The sequence below is a fragment of the Equus caballus genome, chromosome 17 (assembly GCF_041296265.1).
Source record: "Equus caballus isolate H_3958 breed thoroughbred chromosome 17, TB-T2T, whole genome shotgun sequence".
NCBI classification, from domain to species: domain Eukaryota; kingdom Metazoa; phylum Chordata; class Mammalia; order Perissodactyla; family Equidae; genus Equus; species Equus caballus.
The window spans coordinates 16,418,991-16,441,617 of NC_091700.1; the positions used below are offsets into that span (position 1 = coordinate 16,418,991).

The following is a 22,627-nucleotide window of genomic DNA, read 5'->3' on the forward strand; positions in this document are numbered from 1 at the left end:
ACTGTATTATACATTCATCTACTGATTGGTTTTGTGATTTTTAAATCCTCTCTTCTGCCGCAGCTAAGATTTTGTCACTGTAAGCTTTCTCATACAGCAGTCAGCATCAGAAAGAAGGCTGTAAAAATTGCAGGAAAGCTGCTATTACTGAGGCAAGTGTTTAATGAATACACTAGACTTCAGTTGTCTCTTGCTGGTTTGTCCAGTTACCTGTGGAACTAGGCAGATTCTGTGCACAGCTTTCTGCTGTCTGCCTGTGTCTCCAAAACAACCATTCAGCTATCTTTCCTTTTTCCGTTCAGCAAACAGTGGAGAAAGGGCCAGGAAACTCCTCTTTCTCTGCCATTTGTCTAAGACCTTGCCTCTGACTTGCCCGCTCAGATCCAGTTTCCTCGGTGCCTGAGTTACTGAGGCGGTGCCACCCCCCAACGCCCTTCACTCCCTTTGCCTTTTAATGAGCAGGTTATTTATGCGGAATGGATTTTCAAAGAGAGCTCTCAGCGGTATTTACAACTTCTTCAAAGCTTTTTTTTTAAAAGCATGTTGCAGTTGATCAGTTTTTAAATACAGTTGTTTCAGACCCAATAGCCTATGGGAGTGGAGACACTGAAAAGAAAAACAAATCCGAGGCATTAAGAACCTGAGAGAGTATAACATGGGTGGCTGCTGCTGCCTGGAAAGACTCATCCTTTATCCATCTTCACGATAGACCCAGAATCCCTCTCCTCCTGTCCCTTCTCCTGCTTGCGCCCTGGTCTCGGCCACTGTTGTCTTGCCTCTGGATTACTACAGAAGCCTCCTGCCCGGCTCCCTGCTTCAGCCCTGGCCCCCGCACCCTCCCCACCACCGTGTTCTCCACAAAACAGCCACAGTGACCCTTTAAAACTGGAAGCCAGATCACACTGCTCTTCCATTCACTCTGCAATGGCTTCCCACGTCACTGAGAATAAAAACCGCACCCTAGAAAGTGCTGCACCCTCTGAGCACCCTGACACACACCTCTCTGAGCTGCCCTCCCAACGCTGTCTCTCTCGCTCCCTCCACTGCAGCCTCAGTTCTGGCTGTTCTTGCAGAGGCAGAGCAGGCTTCCATCTTTGGTTTCCTACCTGCCTGGACAGCTGTCCCTTCAGAGACCTGCAGGGAGCACCCTCTTGCTTCTCTGCTCCCTCATCACCTGAGCATCGGGTGCTTAGTTGAGAGCCCTGTAAGGTAACAAACTATGCACCCAACTCCTGCACTACTCACTCTGCTTTAATTTTCTTTTTAGTATTTATATTACTATGTTGACATTTAATGTCTAAATATACACATTTAACGTTTTATATGGTTATCTGTTAGTTTTCTGTGTGCCCATCTAGAATGTAAGCTCCAGGAGAGCAGTGACCTTTTCTGTTAGTGCTGTGACACCATAGACTAGAACAGTGCCTGGAGCCTCGAGGTCCTGTAGTAAATATTTCTTGGGTAAATTAGTTAATTACCCAATCTGTATCACCTTTATTTTATCTTGCATTACCACAAGTGGCAGAATAAGCTAAGAGCAGAGGAATCAGGGAATACTAAAGCTATTTAATAAGCGTTACATTAGTTTGGAAATAAATTGGTTTTGACAGATTATTATTATTATTAATCTAACAGTTTCTGAGAATGAATGTTAAACTCTATCATTATGATTATGAAGTTGTCAGTTTTTCTTTGACATCCTGCAGTGTTGCCTTCCATAGCTTGAAGTATATTCAATCAGGCATTTACAAGATTAGAACTATTATATTTTTGTGATGAAATGAACCCTTTATTATTAAGTACCCTTAATCCTTAATAACTATCTTTGCCTTAAAATCCATTATGTCTATTATTGTGTCGTTTCACCAGTTTTCTTTTTGTTAATATTTGTTTGTTATATCTTTTTTCTTCATAAATATTGCAACTGTCTGCATCCATATGTTTATGTGTCTTCTCAAGAGCATATATGGTGTTTTTTCCCACCATTCTAACCAGCTGTCTCTTCAAGTCACAGCTTGTTTACATTTATGCACATTCACACTAGTTTTTTGTTCATAATTTCTTGTTTCATCTTTTTCTATTTTCTGAGCTCATGTTCATAGATATACGAATATGTAAGAAGCAATATACATATTCTGTATCCTTAGAAGCTTTTCTGCAAGAGTATTCGTAGTAGAGTCTCCCAAGCTTTATCTGAAAATTTACTTTATTTTTCTGTCACTCTTAAATCATGGTAACCTAGACATAGAAATCTAGACTGACGCTTCTTTTGTCCCCGCACTTTCATAGTATTATTCCAGGGTCTTCTGAATGGTCTGCCACCAGGGGGGTTCTTTCCTTTTGAAGTGGTCTTTGCCATCTTTGGATGCTTTAAGCTCTGGTCCTTTTCTTTAGGATTCTGTAGTTTCACAGTGACATCCCTTGATGCAAATTTAATTTTATTTATCCTGCTAAGGAATAAATGTTCTTTCTAAATATGGAGAGTGTTGTTTTTCATCAGTTATGAAAAACTCCCAGACACTGTGTCTTCTAATATTGTCCCTCCTCAAGCTCTCCGGCTTCTGTCTTGCTGGCATTCCAGTGACGTGCCTGTTGACCTCTGCCCTCTCTGTCTCTTACGTCATCTTTCTTAGTGTCATGTTCTGGGGAATTTTATCAGATCCTTCCTCCAGTTCTCTAAGTTTCTTCACGAGGTCTCATCTGCTGATTAGCACATCTATGAAGGGTTTTTTTCTATGACTATATATATTTTTTTGATGTTATATTTGATTCTTTTTCAAATCTGAATATTTTTATAGTGTTTTATTTTTGCATATTTTAGATATCTCATTTAAATCATTGAATCATGCTTAATTTTTTGCTTCTAGGTGATAGTTTGACAGTCTAAAGTTTTTGCAACTCTGATTCTATTTGTTGTTGTCTGCTGTTATCATCTACTGGCAATTGATCCCAGTAGACTGTTTCCTTATGTGTTCTGTCTAATTGTAACGTAAGTTCATTTTCAGCACAGTTTTATCTGTGGCAGCCCTGTATAGCCTGAGTTAAGAGCTTGTCGTTCCAGAGATGTTTTTGCATTTGCTTCTGTTAGATACTGCAGGACTGTCACCAGCCTGCAGGCTGGTCCCGTAAAAGGGCACCTAGAGTGGTTGCCCTGTGCCCTGTACTTTAGGTGGGGGCCCGTGGGGTGGCGGTACATTCCTCCTCTTTTCCAAACGTTATTACAAATAAATTTAGAAATTTCTGTCTTCCTAGTATCCCAGGGGGCCCATGGAAGATAACGACAGTGAGGCCTCTTTTCATATGTAATGATCTTGGTTAACTCCACACTGGTTGAGTTGCCCTTCTACTGGGTTAACTGTCCTAGGACATATTTTTGTGTTAACGCCTCTAATTGGACATTCCTAGATTATTCATCGTACGCTAAGAAACCTCAATCGGATATGATATTTGGCCTATGGATATAAATGCTCAAGATAGTTAAATATATATAGTATATAGATATGTGTGTATATATATTCACAAGACATACACACACACAAGCACATAATATATAGTGTTTCAACCTCAGTTTACACCAAAACAGACACGTTTTCTCGTGTCTCTCTGCCAGTGGGTTGATTTTTCTTTTCATACACCTTATCATCAGGTACACTATCCTTGTGCGTACATAAAAATCCAGTCTCCTACAAGACTATATGAACTGGCCCTTAAGTACTTCTCTGGCCTCATCTGCTACCACTGCATTTCTCTTACTTCCATGCATCAATCGACTTAGTCTTCTTTCTGTTTCTCAAATATGTCAAGATTGAGAAACCCTGCTGTTTTGCAGCAACAGAATATCGCTGTTCCCTCTCAAAGAATGTCCTTCCACTGTTGTCGCATAGATCTAGCCCCTTTTTGTCATTCAGACCTTACTTCTCGGCTGCCGGAGCCAAGATGGAGGAGTATGCATGGGAGCCATGCCCCTGGCAAATTGTGGATGACTGTGGGGGGGGGGGGCTTTACGATAGGTACTATAGGTGGTGGTATCTTTCAAGCAATCAAAGGCTTTCGCAATTCTCCAGTGGGAGTAAACCACAGACTGCACACGAATTTGACAGCTGCTAAAACCAGGGCTCCGCAGCTGGGAGGGAGCTTTGCAGTTTGGGGAGCTTTCCATGATTGACTCCAGTATGGTTCAGGTCAGAGGGAAGGAAGACCCCCTGGAACTCCATCACAAGTGGTGCCTTAACAGGAGCCATCCTGGCCAGGAGAAATGGACCAGTGGCCATGGTCGGGTCAGCCGCGATGGGTGGCATTCTCCTAGCTTTAACTGAAGGAGCTGGTATCTTGTTGACAAGATTTGCCTCTGCACAATTTCCCAGTGGTCCTCAGTTTGCTGAAAACCCCTCCCAGTTGCCTTCAGCCCAATTACCGTCCTCACCTTTTGGAGACTACCAACAATATCAATAGGACTTTTTTCCCAGGACTTCTTCAACAGAATGCAGTTCAAGAAAGGATTTCAGAAGATCGAGTTACAGTCTGTTTTTAAAACCATAGGTGGGACAGCTGTTGCCCAACAGGATATGAAGGGACATTTAGCACATTTTTCTATTTAAAGGAACATGGAAGGGGGGTGTTAAGAGATAATACATTTATTTATTCACACTTGGATTGCCTTTGTAAGCAAAGTAAGTGTCTTATATCTTTAAAGGAAATATAATAAGTGCTTAGGAGATACAGGACCACAGGGCAGACAACAGGGAAAGATGCATGTCATTCCTTGAGGACCTCACTGCCTGAATTTGCATGTTCTGTTAGTCAGACAACAAAAACTCCTGGAACTTGCGCTTTCTTTTAAGATAAGTGGCAGAGTTCTACTTTTCATCCTTACACACTTTAAATAATGCTTTGAAATAATAATAATAATGCTTTAAATGAGTGCTTTGAAAATGGCACGTTTTGTAGTTAGACTCCCCCCTCACTCAAGGGAGATCGTGTATGAGAAGAACTGTGCCGAGTCCACATGGATCCTTCCGTAGTGCATACTTTCTGGATTGACAGCTAGGCCGGAACACGCACTCTTCACTTTGGAAGTAAAATACCCCGTGTCTTGGTTTTAAGGATGTCAGATACAAAACTCTCTGTACCTTTGAGGCCACTGTGTCGTCATTCTTCACCATCGGAGCCGTCAGCAGACACAACTTCCTTCCGGTAGACCCATGCCTACATGAGAAGAATTCACAGAGGGTGGGGGAGCACTGGAGGTTTGATGTTTACTGGGTGCTTGAATAAAATGTTTTAAAAAAAACACAATCGTACTCTGCAAGACCTGGCTACATAGGGCTCAGTGTAAAAGGAACGTGCAAGGCCTCTTATTAAAAGTTTCAGGAAGTGACAGCAGAGCATTAAACCATGTGTCAGCTCTTCTAAGTGTGGGGTTCTGTGCAGTCATACGTGTCACATCCTTATGAAGCTGGCTCTCATTTCCCTGACTAGCTAGTCAAATGCCTGATTCCACTTAATTTTTCTCTGTCTTATCACTCTGGTATTTTTTTCTTCATGTCAACTACCACTACCTGAAATTATTTATTTGCTTCCTTATTTACTAGCTATCTTCAACTGCTAGAATATAAACCGTGCAGACAGAAACTTCTGTATTGTTCACTGCTCTAGCACCTAGAATGGTACCTGGCTCAAAAAATATTTTGTTTCAATGGGTAAATAATTTAGTCCATTGTTTCCAGTGTTACAAATAGCAACCTATTTTAAGGCCAAAGATATGTCAGAATAACTTAACACTATCCCTAGAGCCAGAAAATCTCAAACAACATATGTATTTAATAGATTTAAAAGTAAACCCAAAATCAGAGTTTTAAAAGATTAGCTTGGAACTAAGAAAAATATTCTTCCCATTCAGATGCTTAAAGATGGATTCTGGGACCAAAAGAAAAAAAAAGACCTTAAATGTTTATAGTTTTGTTCATTCTATTACAAAATGATATTTGGTGATGTTTATTAGAAAAAATATATTAGCGTAATCTAGGTTTCCAAGAATTTATGAAGACAGATTTTGCTTATTTTTTTGAATACCAATTTTATTTTATTCTCAGTGTTCAAGTAAAGCTCAAACTATCATATGGACTTAAGCAGGTTTTATTACCTTGAAAAAGTCAGTGATATTGATATTTATGATTAACATATTCTCTTGCCACTGGGTTTCACATACCCTTGATCCAAGGACAGGCCATCCACTATGGTCAGATAACTTAGTGCTAAGTCTCATAAAGAAATGCATTTGAATTCATTTCAGTGTGGTTTCCCTATACTTCTATTTTTTTACAACTTCATCAAAAAGTACTTTAAAGTATTTTTTATGAATGTGTAAATTGTCTGGCCTAAAATTACTTTAAATCATTTCTGATTTGTTGTTTGATTAATCTACATTTTTAACTAAGCTTTTGTTAACTGATAGCACTTGAGAAATAGATTAATAACAGCGGCAATGCTACTGATTAAAAATGTGGCAGTCCATTGCCCGCTCTATTTCTTATTGCATTTTCTTTTCAAATTTACGATGTAAAGCTTACCTCAGTTTTAAAATGCTGCTCTAGCTGTTTAGAATTTTACAATGATGTAACAGGCCAAGTATAGGGGCTTTAATGAAGTACTTGCTATTATACCTATGACAGCTCTTATACCTGTGACAGTTAATATTGCCTCAGGCCTGTGAAATGCAAAGCCATCTTCTGATCATGATCTTGGAGTTTTATCTGTGTATCTGTGTAACCTAGTACTTACCATTTTTTTAAATTGTTTATTTTTTTTTAATTGAACATCCATTGCTTTGATACAGTCATTGTTACCTCTTTGAATTAACAGGCTTTAACAATAAAGAATTTTCTTTCTGTTTGTTACTCAGCTCTTTATATTTCCTAAAGGTGTAGTTTTGTTGAAATAACCTATCAATGGGTCTTCTGGCTAGTTGTGTTCAATGAATAAATGATAGAATGTTCTAGTTGTAAGTGCCCTTAAAGATGATTGAGTCTAATGGCTGTGCACTTCTCCAGCCATTCTTCCACCACACCTTGTCCTGGCAGACATTACTAATTGATTACCGTCTCCTTTCCTAATGGGTTTCCAAGCAGCCTGAGAATCTTCCTCAACACAATATTGATTTTGTACAAACTAGTAAGTCCTAGATTCTTGTCCTGTCCTCTCATTATACAGATGAGGAAACCAAATCCCAGACATTTTAAATGATTTGCTAAAGCTTACAAGACCAATTAATTAATGGCTGAGCTGGGACAAGAAAATAAGTCAGCTGACTCCCAATTAAATCCTCTTGCTCCCAGCACTGGTACCTTTGGTGAATTTTTCTGCTCTAGTAATCTTTTTATTCAGCTGCCTTTTAAATAATCTTAAAATGGACTATTACCAATTTTGAGTCTTATCTTTGTGCCAGGGGAAATTAGGCTAGGCCACCAAGTTGGCCCTCTCAAGTAGATTGTCATCATCTCTGGGGGCGCTTCTCTGTTTGTTTCTGACTCTGCTACCCACGGCAGCCCCAGTTCTTCCAAGCCTGCCCCCCTTGGAAATAGCCCTGCGAAATCTTACTCAGCATACTTTGCATTCCAATTTATACCATTCCCAGAAGAGATTTTAGCCACGAATATTTCTTCTGTTTACAAATTTCATTCAAAGCATGTCAGTACCAACTACCTTTCTGCAAAAATGCCAAGGATTTGAAGATGGATGCCTGGGTAGGGAAGCTCAATGGCAGTTTTAGAGTTGCCCTGATTTTTGCCATGTCCTAAGAAGATTGGAATAGGTCCAACTAAATATTACAATAAATACTGTATATAAGTTTTCTCAGCAAGGATCTGTTTTTCATGGAACCACAGAAAAAGCTGGGCATCAATCTTCATTATGTATTTTGTATGTATCAGCTGCTCCACTGCAGATTGGGAACAAATTCATACTCTAAGGATTCTGACAGTTTACAAATTATGCTGTTATAAATTTGATTCTCTCTGGACCAATGAGCTGAAAGTTCTACCAAGTTTCATTCTGAGTCATGTGAACACATGATTCAACCAACCCGCCTCAGTTGTCAGACTTGAGTGCTGTGAAGATAGTATCTGTCTTGGTCTCTGAGCATGTTTTTGTATAATAGGCCTTACTTTAAAATCACTCAGTTGCTGCATTTCACTGAGATGCATTTTCCACCTTTTGAATTGCTATTAGTTGTACAGACCAATTTGTAGCCTTGATTTTTCCAATCTTTTTGACCCAGCTGCTAGCTAAACTTCAGATTTTTTTTGAGCTGTCATACTTGTTTCCTTTCTTTGGTTTACTTTGCCAGCGGCAGTGGAAGTGAAGCTTATTTTTACTGTAATTTTAGAGATGACTCTGGATCAGTCCCTATAAAAGTGTACCGTGGGGGTGCTAATGTTCAAAATTAAAGAACGTTAATTTTCTTGAATTTTGAAATTAAAGTTAATTGTGAAATTTAAAAACATCATTGCAATTCTCCAGGTGGTTGTGCCTTTCCTGAGGTGGGAATAGGGAGTAGGGATGGTGCGATTGCATATAATTTGAAGACAGGCACTACCTTTGTTTCATTACCCTGATTTATTTTGGGGACCATTTATAAAGTATTTTAAGCTTCATTTAGTGCTAAAGGAGTATGAGAGGTTTTTATGGTTATACAGAGGTGTTATGGGAAATGTACTGAGAGCTCAGGAAAGCCCAGAATGGAGCTGATGTATCTCGTGAGTCTCTCCTCTGCCTTCGCGCTAGCCTGGGGTGGGGGGTCCTGGGAGGTGTATGTATGTGCCTTGCAAGGAGGCTGAACACAGAAGGCTGGAGGGTCTACGCAGGAGAGAAGCACCAGCTTTACAGTTAGAAGTTAAAGGACTCTTCTTATATATGATAGGGATGTTATAAATTTTTGATGAATCAAAAGTTGCTTGGGAATATAGATTTTAATTTAATATCAAGGTGTCACCTTTTGTTTTCAGTTTCTTCTTCAGGTTATGTAACAAATAACCCTAAACCTTTACAGCTTCAAACAATAAACACTTATTGTGCCATACAGTTTCTATGGATCAGGAACCCAGAAACAACTTAGCTGAGACGTTCTGGTTCAGTGTCACTCAGAGATTGCTGTCATTTGAAGGCTTGACTGCAGCTGGCCAGTCAATGCTGGTTGTCAGTCAGGCTGTATTTTCTCTTCCTGTGGAGCTCCCTATTAAGCTGCTTGAGTGTCCTCATGACATGGCAGCTGGTTTCCAGAGCGAGTGATGTGGGAGAGGCAGGCAGAAGTCATAATATCTTTTATTAACTAGCTTCAGAAGTCCTACTCCATCATTCCACAATAATAGTTACATAGGTTATTCAGTGGGAGCTACACAAGGGCATGAGTACCATGAGGTTGGATCATTGAGGGACATCCTGCAGGCTGCCTCCCACAGCCCTGAATAAAAATCATGTTTGAGGTAGATTTTAATGAAAACGATAGCTTTTATATTCATACGGATGGGATGTGTAGGTCGACTCATGACCGGTTTTCAGTGTTTGTGTATATCTGTGTTTACTGTAACTGGCCTATAACATGTATTCATTAACTTCTATTTTAAAGCACACTTGTATCTTGGACTATGATTAGATTATCTGATGGTATTTATCATTCTTACAGAATAAAAGCTACCAACATGAGACAACAAAAATTAGGGTTGCTGTTGTCTTCATCATCTTTGTGAAACCCACTGAAATATTTAGCTACTTTAGAAGAGATGGGTTATTGGATTAGCTCCTCGTTTTGTGTCGAATCACCACTTACAATATTTTTCACAATTGCTGTTGCTTATGAAAAGAGAAAACCATTTTCTGCTACAGAACCACAATATAAATGAGAAAATATTGAGCTGAAATGGGAAAATAACATTATAAATATAGCTCAGGAAATGCAAGTCAGAAATCCAAAATAAGTTCAGCGTATGCTGAAAATGTTAGCATTTTCAGTGTATTTAAAGATAATTATATTGCAAACATAATACAATTTTTACCATTGTTTCCCAGTTGAAAGGCTTAGGGATGCTTACTTTAAGTCACTAGAAGAGATGCGTGTTGTTGTTTTGTTAGCATCAGAACTTATACAAATAATAAAATGAATAGTTTTCACTATTCATTACTTAGTATTATTTACCCTAGGCAGGTTACCAAATAGCACTTTTTAGGTTATTATCTTTTAAGTTTTTTTAAGTGAGCAAACAAAGCACTCTTCTGCACTGATGTTGAGAGTAAAACAAGATATCTTTCTAAATGGAAATTTGTAGACATGTGTCAAGAGGCTTAATAATGTCCACACATTATAGGTAACGAGCAACCCTACTTCTAGAATTGTGTTATAAGGAGATAATTGGAGAGGAAGTCGAAGATATATATGTTCATGGCAGCAGTAGTATTATTAAAAATATTGGAATAATAATCAGTAGGCAAATGACAAAATAAATGACACTGTGTTCTCATTACGTTAGCACACAGGCTAAACTGATATAACTGAAAGACCAACCTCAACAGAGTTTATTTCAATAAATTTCAGTATTTCAGAGGTACTAACCCTGTGGCTGTGCACCAGAAGATGATCAGGGAGCTAGGTCTCCACTCTCTTTCTCTGTTAATTTGAAGACTATACTCTTTACGTAGTTTCAGCCAACTCACCATCACCAAGACCTTGTGCCAGACTATGGAAATGGGGAAAAAGGAAAAAGAAGGCAAGCAGCTTTCGTTTAAGAAAATGACCTAGAAGTGAAATACCTTATTTCTGCTCACATTCTAATGGCCAAAACTTAATCACAAGGTCACACTCAGGTAAAGTTAGGACATCAAGGGCTATACCCTGAATTGTGAGAGTTAATGAAATATGAAAGTGGCCATATATAACCTTTAAATATTATCTTAAGTGAAAGAAGCCACTTTTAAAAGGCCACATACAATATGATTCCATTTCTATAAAGTGTCCATAATAAGCAAATCCATAGACACAGAAAGTGGATTAGTGGTTGCCAGGGGCTAGGGGAAGGAAGGACTGGGAAGTGACTGCTAACGGGGATGGAGTTTCTTTTTGGAGTGATGAAAATGTTCTAAAATTAGATAGTGGTAGTGGTTGCACAACTCTGTGAATGTACTAAAAATCACTGAATTATATACTTTAAAATGATGAATTTTATGGCATGAGAATTATATTTCAGTAAAGCTGTTATTAAAGAAAAAAATGTTCCAGTGCAAAAAAGGACAACAAGGAAACTTTCCTTTCACAACCCTTGCATGGACAGAGGGGAAGTGCCCTACCCCAGGAATTTAAAACCAGAAGTCAGCCCTTACATGGGCTTCAGCCTGAATTCATGCCACCTGTGTCTGTAAAAATCTCCAGCTGAAGACTTTTTCTAAAGTGGTTCCAGTTCTACAGCAGCCCCCAGGTGTCTAAAATTCCAGGAAAACGAGCAGTTCACTGTCCAAATCACAAAAAATACAAAGGTACTAGGGCACCATGAACAAAAATCAAGTCAATAAAACACAAGATAGCAGTAATGGCCCTGCAGAGATTTCAGGTGTGGGGTTTGTTAGACAAATATAGAATAACCGTGGTTGATACATTTTAAAAATAAAAGAGGATTTTGAAAATACAAGCAAGGAGTAGCAGATTTTTTAAATAATTATCAAATTCTAGAAAAGAAATATATGATAAATTAAGTTTAAAATTTAGTTCTATAGATTTATCAGCAGATTTGACTTACAGTTAATGTACTGGAGGACAGATATGAGCATGTTATCCTGAACAAAGTCTAAAGAAACACAAAGACAAAGAATATGAGAGATCAGGATATAAGAGAGGTTAGGATAAGAAGTTTTATATACTTCAAATCAGAGCTCTATAAGGAGAAAATAGAGGGAATGGGGAAGAGGCAGTATTTGAAGATCTGATAATTGAAAATATTCTAGAATATTTGAATCCACAGCTTTAAGAAGCCCTAAGCGTCCCAAGCAGTATAAGTAAGACGATATCCACCCTAAACACATTGGTGTGAAATTGCGTAACAACAAAGAGAGGGAGAAAATCATAGAAGCAGTTTAAAAGGGTGGAAGAAGAAATCATCTTCAAGGCAAGAGCAATTAGACCTACAGCTTATTTCTCAACAGAATCCAGAAGAGAATTGAATTATATCCTCAATATGCTGAGAGAAAATACACATCAATTTATAATTCTATACCCAGAGAAAATATCTTTCAAGAATGAGAGTAAAATTCTGTCAGTTGCTCAAAACTTCTCTGAATCTCACAATGCAACAGAAAAGCTACTTTGTTCAAGTAGTTGCAACAGAGAGCATACTCAAAGGAAGTCTCTCTCTGAAAATGAAGAGAGGATTTTACAGAGGAAAAGAGACAAAAGTGGCCAAGCGCCAGCTGCAGGGTTGGTGGGTGTTGGTCAGACAGGTGTTGCAATCTTGCAGAAATGAGTTTTTTCCTTGCAGTTTGGCTGTTGCAGGCCATTACCTCCTTTTCTAGGAGTTGTTGGCTCAAAGGAGGAATTTAGAGGGAGTGGGTTAGTTTCTCAGTACCAGAGAACAAGGGAGTAGGTGGAAGTTCAGAGCAGAAAGTGTTTACGGTTCTCCACAGTCCCTCCTCTTGAACAAAGCACACAAGAGTCCTATACCTGCCAACCCGAATGGGCCCATTGAGATAAAAGGAAAGTTATTAGAATGGGGGTCGATTTTAGGGTTAAAGTTTCTCTTTGCTTCTGTTCTGAGATAATGTTCTGAGATCATTTGTTTTGAAAGTATGTTGCTGCTTAGCTGAATGACCCTAAGAAATTACAGTAGTCCCCCCCTCATCCATGGTTTCAGTTACCTGTGATCAACTGTGGTCCAAAATGGTTTCAGTTTCCATGGTTTCAGTTACCTGCAATCAACTGTGATCCAAAAATATTACATGGAAAATTCTAGAAATAAACAATTCATAAGTTTTAAAGCGTGTGCTGTTCTGAGTAACGTGATAAAATCTCACACCACCCTGCTCCATCCTGTCCAGGACATGAATCATCCCTTTGTCTAGCCTATCCATTCTGTGTACACTGCCTGCCTGATAGCCACTTAGTAGTTGTCTTGGTTATCAGAACGACTGTCGTGGTATCACAGTGCTTGTGTTCAAGTAACCCTTATTTTACTTCATAATGGTCCCAAAATGCAAGAGTGGTGATGCCGGCAATTCGGATATGCCAAAGAGAAGCCATAAAGTGCTTCCTCTAAGTGAAAAGGTGAAAGTTCTCAACTTAATAAGGAAAGAAAAAGAATCATATGCTGAGGTTGCTAAGATCTACAGTAACTTCTATTACCAGTATATTGTTATAATTGTTCTATTTTATTATTAGTTATTGTTGTTAACCTCTTTCTGTGCCTAATTTATAAATTAAACTTTATCATAGGTATGCATTTACAGGAAGAAACAGTATATACAGGGTTCGGTACTATCCACGGTTTCAGGCATCCACTGGGGGTCTTGGAAGGGATCACCTGTGGCTAAGGGGGATACATTTAATGAGAGGGATTCCTACCAAGAGGCAGAGCAGATGAATGAACAACCTTTGGAGGATTGTTCAGAGCCAAGACTGGGTTTCTGTCAGGAATATCCAGAAGCAGCAGCCCCAGCCCCCTCCACCCACGGCAGAGTCCATCCCAGAAGTCAGGACCAGCTAGTCCACGCAGAAGATAGTTTGGTTGGCTTCACATCAGAAAGGTTCTGAGGGGATGTACATGCAGCAGTCATCTCTAAGGACTGTACACGAACCCCCAGTGGGATGCTAAGACGGAGGCAAAGTTGTCTTGGCTATTTAGGTCCTTACAATTCCCTATGAATTTTAGAATTAGCTCGTCAATTACAAAAAAGTCTACTGGGATTTTGATTGGGTTTGTGTTGACTCTATAGATCAATTTGGGAAAAATTGATATCTTTAGCAATAAACCCATAAACACGGTATATCTCTGCATTATTTAGTCTAATATTTCTCTGCACTGTTTTGTAGTTTTTAGTGTACAGATCTTGCACATCTTCTGTCAAATTTATTCCTAAATATTTTATATTTTTGTTGCTATTTGTTAATGGAATTTTTCTTAATTTCCGGTGGTTTGTTTTAGTATGTAGAAATGCAATATATTTTCATATACTGATCTCAAAAAAGGCAACCTTGCTAAATTCATTTATTTTAGTAACTTTTTTTGTTGTTGATTCCTTTGGATTTTCTACATACATAACCATGTTATTTGCCAACTGCAAAACTTTTAATAGACAATATAGTTGTATATCTTTATGACCCAAGGAAAGTGAAGGGTTTTTTTAAACCAGTTAAAGAAAATGCAGACCATAAAGGAAATTATAAATATATTTGACAAGTTAAATTTCATAATTTTGATTCATGAAAAGATAAAGAAGTTAAAAAAGAAGCCCCACACTGATAGAAGATATTTAGAGTAAATCTACCTGGCAAAGGCTTAGTATCTAAATTGCGCTGCCCAGTAGGATAGCCACAAGCCACTGTGGCTTTGAGCACTTGAAATGTGGCTTGTCTCAATTGAGATGTACTGTAAATGTAAAATACACACCATATTTCAAAGACTTAGTACCAAAAAAAAAAGAACGTACAATATCTTCTTAAGAATTTTTATATTGAAAACATGTTGAAATCAAAATATTTTCAGTTAAATTGAAATACATGACTAAAATTGATTTCATTTGTTTCCTTTCACTTTTTTAATGTGGCTGCTAGAAAATTTTTAATTATATATGTCTCACATAAAAGCAGATACTCAAATGGCTGATAAATATATGAAAAAGGGGCTCACACTCTTAATCAAGAAAGTGCCAATTTAAACTATAATAGAGTACCATCTTTATCTACCAGATTAGCAGATATTAAAAAAAAAAAAAAACTGGCTAGGCTGCAGTGCACAGTCCTCTCCCACCCACTGGTGCTGAGAATCTAAATTGGTACCGCTACTTAGGACACAGTTTGTGTTGTCTGTAAAGCTGACTGCACATACCTACCATCCAACACTTCTACTTCCCTATATTTAATAGAGGAACTCTTCTATACATGCACCAGGAGACATGTTAAAAATTTGTTCATAGCAGCATTATATGTAATTTTTAGAAACTGGAAACGAATGGCTAAACTGGTATATTCATACAAGTATATACAAAGTATATACCTTTTTCAGCTGAAAATGAACTACAGCTAAGGCATCACTGTGAATGAATCCCAAAAGCACATTAAAGAATGAAGCAAGTCAGAAAAGAAAGCGTACAATATTCCATTATATTAAATTCAAAATCAGGCACAATCAAGCTACTGATTTTTTAGGAGTACGTGTATAAATAGTATCATAATAGAGAAAGACAAGGGCATAATTAACACAAAATTAACGATGGTGATTATCTGTGGGGCCAAGGGAGGGGATACAATCAGGAAGTGGCCCACAGACAGCTTCTAAAGTCTGATAATGATGTCATTCTTAACCTGGTTGGTGAGTAAATCGGTGATTATCTTATTGTTCTTTAAAGTGTACATAAATATTTTCTAAAACTCTTTGTATGATAAATTTTAACAAATTAACACAGGCTGTAAGACAACTATAATATGAACCTAATTTTATTTGCACACACACACAAAAACTAGATTGTTAAATATGTATGGGAAAATAACTCTAAGTACACCAAAATCTTTATTTCATGATGATGGGATCCATGTGGATAAGTGGTTGGAGTTTGGAAATTGAGGGTGCAGGGCAGCTTTGAGCGTTGAGCTACTTTCTAATAGAGTCAGCATTCTGTTAATTATGCTTATCAAAGATATAAGCAGGATTATATCACTAGAGACCTAAACAGGCAAGTTCGAGTATTTTTAGGGAAGTTTTAGATGGTTCCTAATTCTTCTGCACATGTAGAGAGTCATGATTAGTCATTTCAATGTGCATAAATCTCCTAGAAGTGGAATACTTTTTGTATATATACAGCAGCAAGTATGTTTAATAGAGTATTATTTGGGGTCAGCCCCGTGGCCAAGTGGTTAAGTTCGCGTGCTCCACTTCCCGCGGCCCAGGGTTTCACTGGTTCAGATTCTGGGCGCGGACATGGCACCACTCGTCAGGCCACGTTGAGGCGGCATCCCACATGCCACACCTAGAAGGACCTACAACTAGAAATACACAACTATGTGCTGGGGGGATTTGGAGAGAAAAAAGCAGGAAAATAAAATGAAGATCGGCAACACTTGTTAGCTCAGGTGCCAATCTTTACCAAAAAAAACAGAGTATTATTACTATGTAATTGCTCTTAGGATACATTCTCATACTTGGGTCACATTTCTATGATGGAATTAACGGCATCACATGTATTATCTTAGTACCAGTAAAACTTGAACTGTGCATTTAGTAAATGATAATACCCCTCCTCCCTGGAAGGGTTCATGTCTAACAAATAGCAGTTTATCATCAATAAACGTGGTGTATTTGCCCTTTGGATTTTTAGATTATGAGGAATCATAAGCTGAGGCTCCTGAGTGTTTCCATTAACTTTGCATCATCATTTATTTATTTATTCACAGGCCACCTTCTCTTGTCTCTTGCTATTTATTCATTTTCATCCTAAAATGTATCATGTTTTGGGTTTTTTTTAAAAGATTTTATTTTTCCTTTTTCTCCCCAAAGCCTCCTAGTACATAGTTGTATATTTTTAGTTGTGGGTCCTTCTAGTTGTGGCATGTGGGATGCCCCCTCAGCATGGCTTGATGAGTGGTGCCATGTCCGCGCCCAGGATCCAAACCAGCGAAACCCTGGGCTGCTGAAGCAGAGCACATGACCTTAACCACTCGGCCATGGGGCCAGCCCCTATCATAATGTTTTAAAAGACAGTGTTTACATTACTGAATAGAAATAAGAATAAGTTTACTCATGATTGCATAAAGAGAAAGCCAAGGAAGTATACCAAAATGTTACAAAAAGATTAACAAAAAGATTGTGACTGGGATAAATAAATAAAATGAGCTGAAGGAAAAAATAATGTCCTAGGAACCCAGATGATGTTATTTCCTTCTCCTTTAGGAAACAGATCATATCTACAAGGGAATGTTGTAATGTATAGAACTTTATAGAAGAAAAAATATTCCTTTTTGTCTTTGGGGCCCAGGCCCTCAGAATACATGCATTTTTATTAATAGCAACAATAACTGCTGTTGTTTTTGTAATAATAATTTCATGCTAAGCATTTGTTTTTAATTTTTCAGCAAGACTAGCCCTGAGCTAACATCTGTCAATCCTCCTCTTTTTGCTGAGGAAGACTGGCCCTGAGCTAACATCCATGCCCATCTTCCTCTATTTTATATGTGGGACGCCTGCCACAGCATGGCTTGCCAACTGGTGCCATGTCCACACCCAGAATTCAAACCGGTGAACCCCAGGCCGCCAAAGTGGAACGTGCACACTTAACTGCTGCACCACTGGGCCGGCCCCCATGCTAAGCATTTTTAAATGAAGATAGTGAACCTCAGGTAGGTTAAATAACTAGCTTAAGGTCATTAGTGGAAGCTAGTAAGCAGTTAAGCCAGAATTCAAACCAAAGTCTGTTCCACTACAAAGCTTGTGGCGTTAACCTCTGTACAAACTGGCCATATACCCAACTCCATCTCCACTTCCTCTGTCGCTTTCAACCAGTTGAGTTACTTCTGATACGTGGATCAGAGGCTTACCTTAACATCTAGGTTGATTACATTGTTTTACTACATTACAGGGCTCCAATTTTAATTTTTTTAAGGAAAAAAACATTTACAGAAAACTTAATTGTGACTATGATTTGATTCATATAAAAATGTTGAAGCTCTTATAGGCACTACACCAAGAACAAAGGCAAATGGGACAAAAAAAGAGCTCAAAGTAGGCCATTTGCTGAAATCTTAAATTTGATCAGCCCTTTCTTCCAGGGAAAATAGTCTTTGTACCTGTTACAGGAGAGAGGATTTAGATGAAGTATTTAACCCCTTGAGCTATCTCCCACGCTCCACACAGGGTACAGAAACACAAAGAATTATTTACTCACCAAGGTTGAGCCCAGATTTAATATTCTGTGTCTGAAATTTCCCCAACTCCTAAAATTTTCTGACTCTGAGTTTTCTCTCTTGTGGTTAGGGCAGCCAGACTGATCTAAGAGTCCCTGAAGACCCATCTCTGAATTTTGTGTTCTGTATATGCTAGTGTCTGCTTAGAATGTGCATTTCAGACGCTTGGGGACCCCCCTTTTCCTTATGGGATAGAACTTTGAGACATACTATCAGCCCCAGGGACCCTTTTGGGAAAACTTCTACCCAAGATAAACACAAAATATTCTCAATAGGAGACTGCCCTTTACTTCATAATAAAAGTATAGCAAGCCTTTCTTAAGTTGTAGAATATGTGCTTTTCCTCTAAGACTCTCTATCTCCTAATATGTTGGCCTTATTTCTAGGCATAGTTTCATGACGGTGGTTACCATAAACCCACAGTGTACAAGTCCATTTAGGATCCAAGAGAGAGCCCAGACCTTGAGTAGTTCCCAGTTCATATATTCACGAGACATCCATAATCTAAGATTGCCCATTGCTTATTCACTTGCTCAGAATATTCCTCATTACCAGGCTTTAGAGCTGCTCTCCTAGACAGGCAAATGTGTCAAGTCCCCTCCTTCAGGCTATGTCAGGGTCCTGCACAAGCCACCCATCCACTTTTGTCCATTGCTACAAGACCCTTTTCTCTCTTTCTAAAGAAAAAAACCACAGATTTCCACTAATATCTCCTATAGTGCTTGTGTGTGTGTGTGTGTGTGTGTGTGTGTTGGGAAATATAAAAACTCCCATCTCACCTGCCAATAGATTTTGGCTGTGTATCTAACAATTTTAAGTGACACTTAGCTTGTAGTAAATGATTGTTGAATGATAGGATAAATGAATATTTAAATTCATCTTCTCTAATGCTTATTCTTGTGCCTAGAATACAAGACGTTTATTTGTTGAAATAATTAATCAATCAAAGCAGTAATTACTTGGAGTTAAAATATATGTAAGTTTACCTACTGTAAACTTTCAAAATACATAAAAATTCATACAAAGAATAAAGGACTCATTACATTACTAATTCATTCTCTCCTTACATAAAATTGTTTTGGAAATAAACAAATTTCAAAATTGTGAGGCAATGTTTTATTGTTACATTGTCAAATGGTAAAAATGATTCATTTAACAAATATTTATTGGGCCCCAGCTGTGTGCCTGCCACTGCGCTGGCCTCTGAGACGCAGGGTGATGGTAGTGAGTGAGGTGGAGGAGGTACTAGGTAAGGCTGGAGGAGGAGGCAGACCATGCAGGGGCCTCTCCTCCCCAGCCCCCCACCCATGTGAAGCCAGGGCTGTTTCTAGGAAGAGGAGTGCCATGGTAGGTGTGACATAATTTGCTTTGCTCAGTACCAGGAATAGAGTAGAAGGAAGGTTCGAGTAGATTTTAATGGACCTGTAAAGCTACACATTCACCCAAAGAGAAACCATCTTTGATTTGGAAGGACTGACACACATCTTGTCTGTTTCATAGTTTTGTTTCATTGCTGATAACGAGTAAGGTGTTTCAGAAGTTTCTGTATAAATCAGGAGGTGAGAAAAAAGGCAGTTTGTAGTGAAAATGCTTAATTTGTGAAGCTAGTGCATTTTCACTTTAGCAGAAATTTGAGATAATGTGAAACTGCCTTGCAGTTTATACTTTTATGATAATGACTTTCTATCTCCTCATCATTTATAAAATTCTAACATCAATAACTAATGGCACAATTTCTTTTTTAAGTAATCAGTAAGACATTCCATATGTATTTTCATCTTCTAAGCAACTTCAGAGGAAACATTTTTTCATGTTTAATTCCTTACTGAGGTGACTGTATCAAACTCATGATGTAGCTCTGTGTTTTAGAATATGTATTATTTAAAGACTGCTTAACACTGCCATCTTATTGCATCAGAATGACTGTTCTCTTTGTCATCCATTCATACTTTTGGCACCACTGCGTTCAAATGAATTATCTACTTATCGAGATTGTCACATGATATTTTAACTTCCAGCTCATATAAGTATCCTTTCTTTTCCAATTATTGTTTTGTGCTTTGGGGCAAAATGGATACTGAGTCAAAAGAGAATATAAAGACACAGAGGCCAAGATGCTGCTTGTTTTAATTCCTAATGCTCTTTGGGAAGCGTTTTATTCTACTCATTTTGGTTAGAATTTTACTGACTGACTTTACTACTGACTTTAAAGAACAACACTGACTTAGGGGAGATTTCAAGCAGAGTTTTCATCTCAGTGCTTTTTCCATTTAAATTCCATAAAAAGTAAGAAACCTCAAGAAAAGGAAGTTTTCATATACATATGAACTGCTAGGATGATTATGTTGAAGGAGAAGGAAACAGAGAAGTCTGGGTTTCAATGTTACCGCTGCTACATAATCTTAGGAAAGTCGCTGTAATTTAAAAAGACTTGTCTCATATGCAGAATGGGAATAACGATGCTATTGCTTTGGATTATTATGAGAATTAAATGTGTCAATGTATATTAAGGTGTTTTGTGTATGGTAAAACTTTATACAAATATTAGTCAATTTCATCACGTGAAGATTTACAGCTACTCAAGGACATTTCTGTTGGGAGCACAGCTTTCATAAAGAAGCTATAGAACTCACACTTGAGGGAAGGCAGCTGTAGAATGGATTGAAAAGAATCCAAGAAACAAATTATACCATTGTTTGCATCAAGATAGCCTACAGCAATAAATCAGCCACATTCATTCCCATGCACCTGCAAATAAACATGAGTGACGGATACTGTGCAGGCACTCTTGCGGTGGAAAGAAAATTAAATCAGAGTTCTGGTGTGGCTTGAAATTCTTAAAGCTTGAGATGATACAGATGGATTTCACAATGCGTATGGTAAGGAAATGTGTCTTTCCCATACTGCCACAGGCAGTAAGTTTTTAAATTAAGTAGAGATAAATTTCTTAGAATTTAAAAACTTTTGACAACAAACACACATCTTCTCTAATGCTTACAATATATAGTGGAGAAATTTGTGTCAGATCTTAATGGGAATTGTACAAGTATTTTTATTGTTTTATTTTAAAAACATTTATTGAGCATTGGTTATCTGTAAGATGTGTTAAGAACTGGCCTCTGAAGCCTGGGGAGGGAAGAGGGAAGATAGAGGTGTTGTGTCCTCACTGGAGAAAGGTCCCCAAGTATTGCAAGGGAATAAAAGAAGTCAGGCAGCAGAGTGAACCCGTAAGTGTGGAAAAGGCTTAGGTATCTGATTTGGAACTTGAGAGGGATGGTATAACTTACCATCACGAGATCCTTGTCACAGCACAGTCACATGAGGGCCAATCATAACCCTGTTCCAAAGAAATAACTTTGGTCCCATTATAAATTATATTATTAATTTCATTTACTGTAGTGTTATTTTTATTTGAAAAAATTGTTTTTAATTATTAAAGTTATTAAATTAGTAAATTAGTAGTAACCAGCAAAATAGACTCTATTGAAGCCATTAAGCCTTTCCTTCATTCATTTATTTACTCAGTGATTTCACAAATGTATACATTGTGCCAGATATGGGGCATCATTTAGGATATCACAGCAAGTGGCTATCAACTGAAATACCAATGATAGAGCAGTGTGGCTGCAACACAACCCCCTTCAGCAACATCCATCTTATTTCTTATGGCGCTAGAGCCATAACACACAAATGAACTTATTATCCTGTGTTTGCTGCTATTATTTCAGTTATACTGTTTCCCCACCTCTACTCCATTTGGTTCAGTCACTCATTTCACCCAGTACTTAACACAGCTCCTCGTATGATTAGCTCATGATGGCAAGAAACAAAAGGAAAAGGGAAGGAGAGGAAGAGAGCCCGAAGTAGAAAGTGAAAAAATATGGTTGGTTTTCTTGAGTGACAAAGCAGCGATTCTGAATATGATTCAAAAAGGAATTCCAGAAGATATGACCACTGTAGTACAGCATAGTTGGAATCAGGGTAGCCCCTCCCACAGTGACTACATGGGGAAAGTTACTTTAATTTTTTATACTGTATTTTCAGTGTTTGAAAAAATCTTGGTGCAGGAATGGAGCTCTATGGTGATTGTGATACACTTTTTTGAGAACCTGTGGGATTTTATAGTTTCAGAATCAGGATCGGTGCTCTAAGAACTTAGCTATTATTTTGTTAGAACTTTTCACATTGACAGGAACAGAGACACCCTTGATTTTCTCTGTTAACAGAAGTTTCATGGTAAAGTTACATAGAAAAGTAAGGGGAAAAAATAGGAAAGAAAGCAAAGTCTCAGCTTCCGCTCAGCGCTGCCTCATGGAGGTCGGGAATACTGTCCATCGGACTGGCAGCAGGCTGCTCTTGGCCTCCCTCTTCTGCACTTCCTCTGTCACTGTCAATTACCTGACCCTTCTTACGACCTCTACTTACTCTCTCTCAGTCTTTCCACTTCTGTATGGCTCTATCCTCTTCAGATATTTCCTATTC

The 22,627-nt window shown here is 38.2% G+C and overlaps 1 long non-coding RNA gene and 1 pseudogene across 50 annotated transcripts in view; both read left to right on the top strand.

Annotated features, from left to right (window-relative positions):
• Nucleotides 1-22,627, top strand: part of LOC138918326 (uncharacterized) — a 146,539-nt gene that overhangs the window by 95,159 nt on the left and 28,753 nt on the right. The gene's annotated exons all lie outside the window — the stretch shown is intronic.
• LOC138918324 (mitochondrial import inner membrane translocase subunit Tim17-A pseudogene) lies at nucleotides 3,811-5,827 on the top strand (annotated as a pseudogene).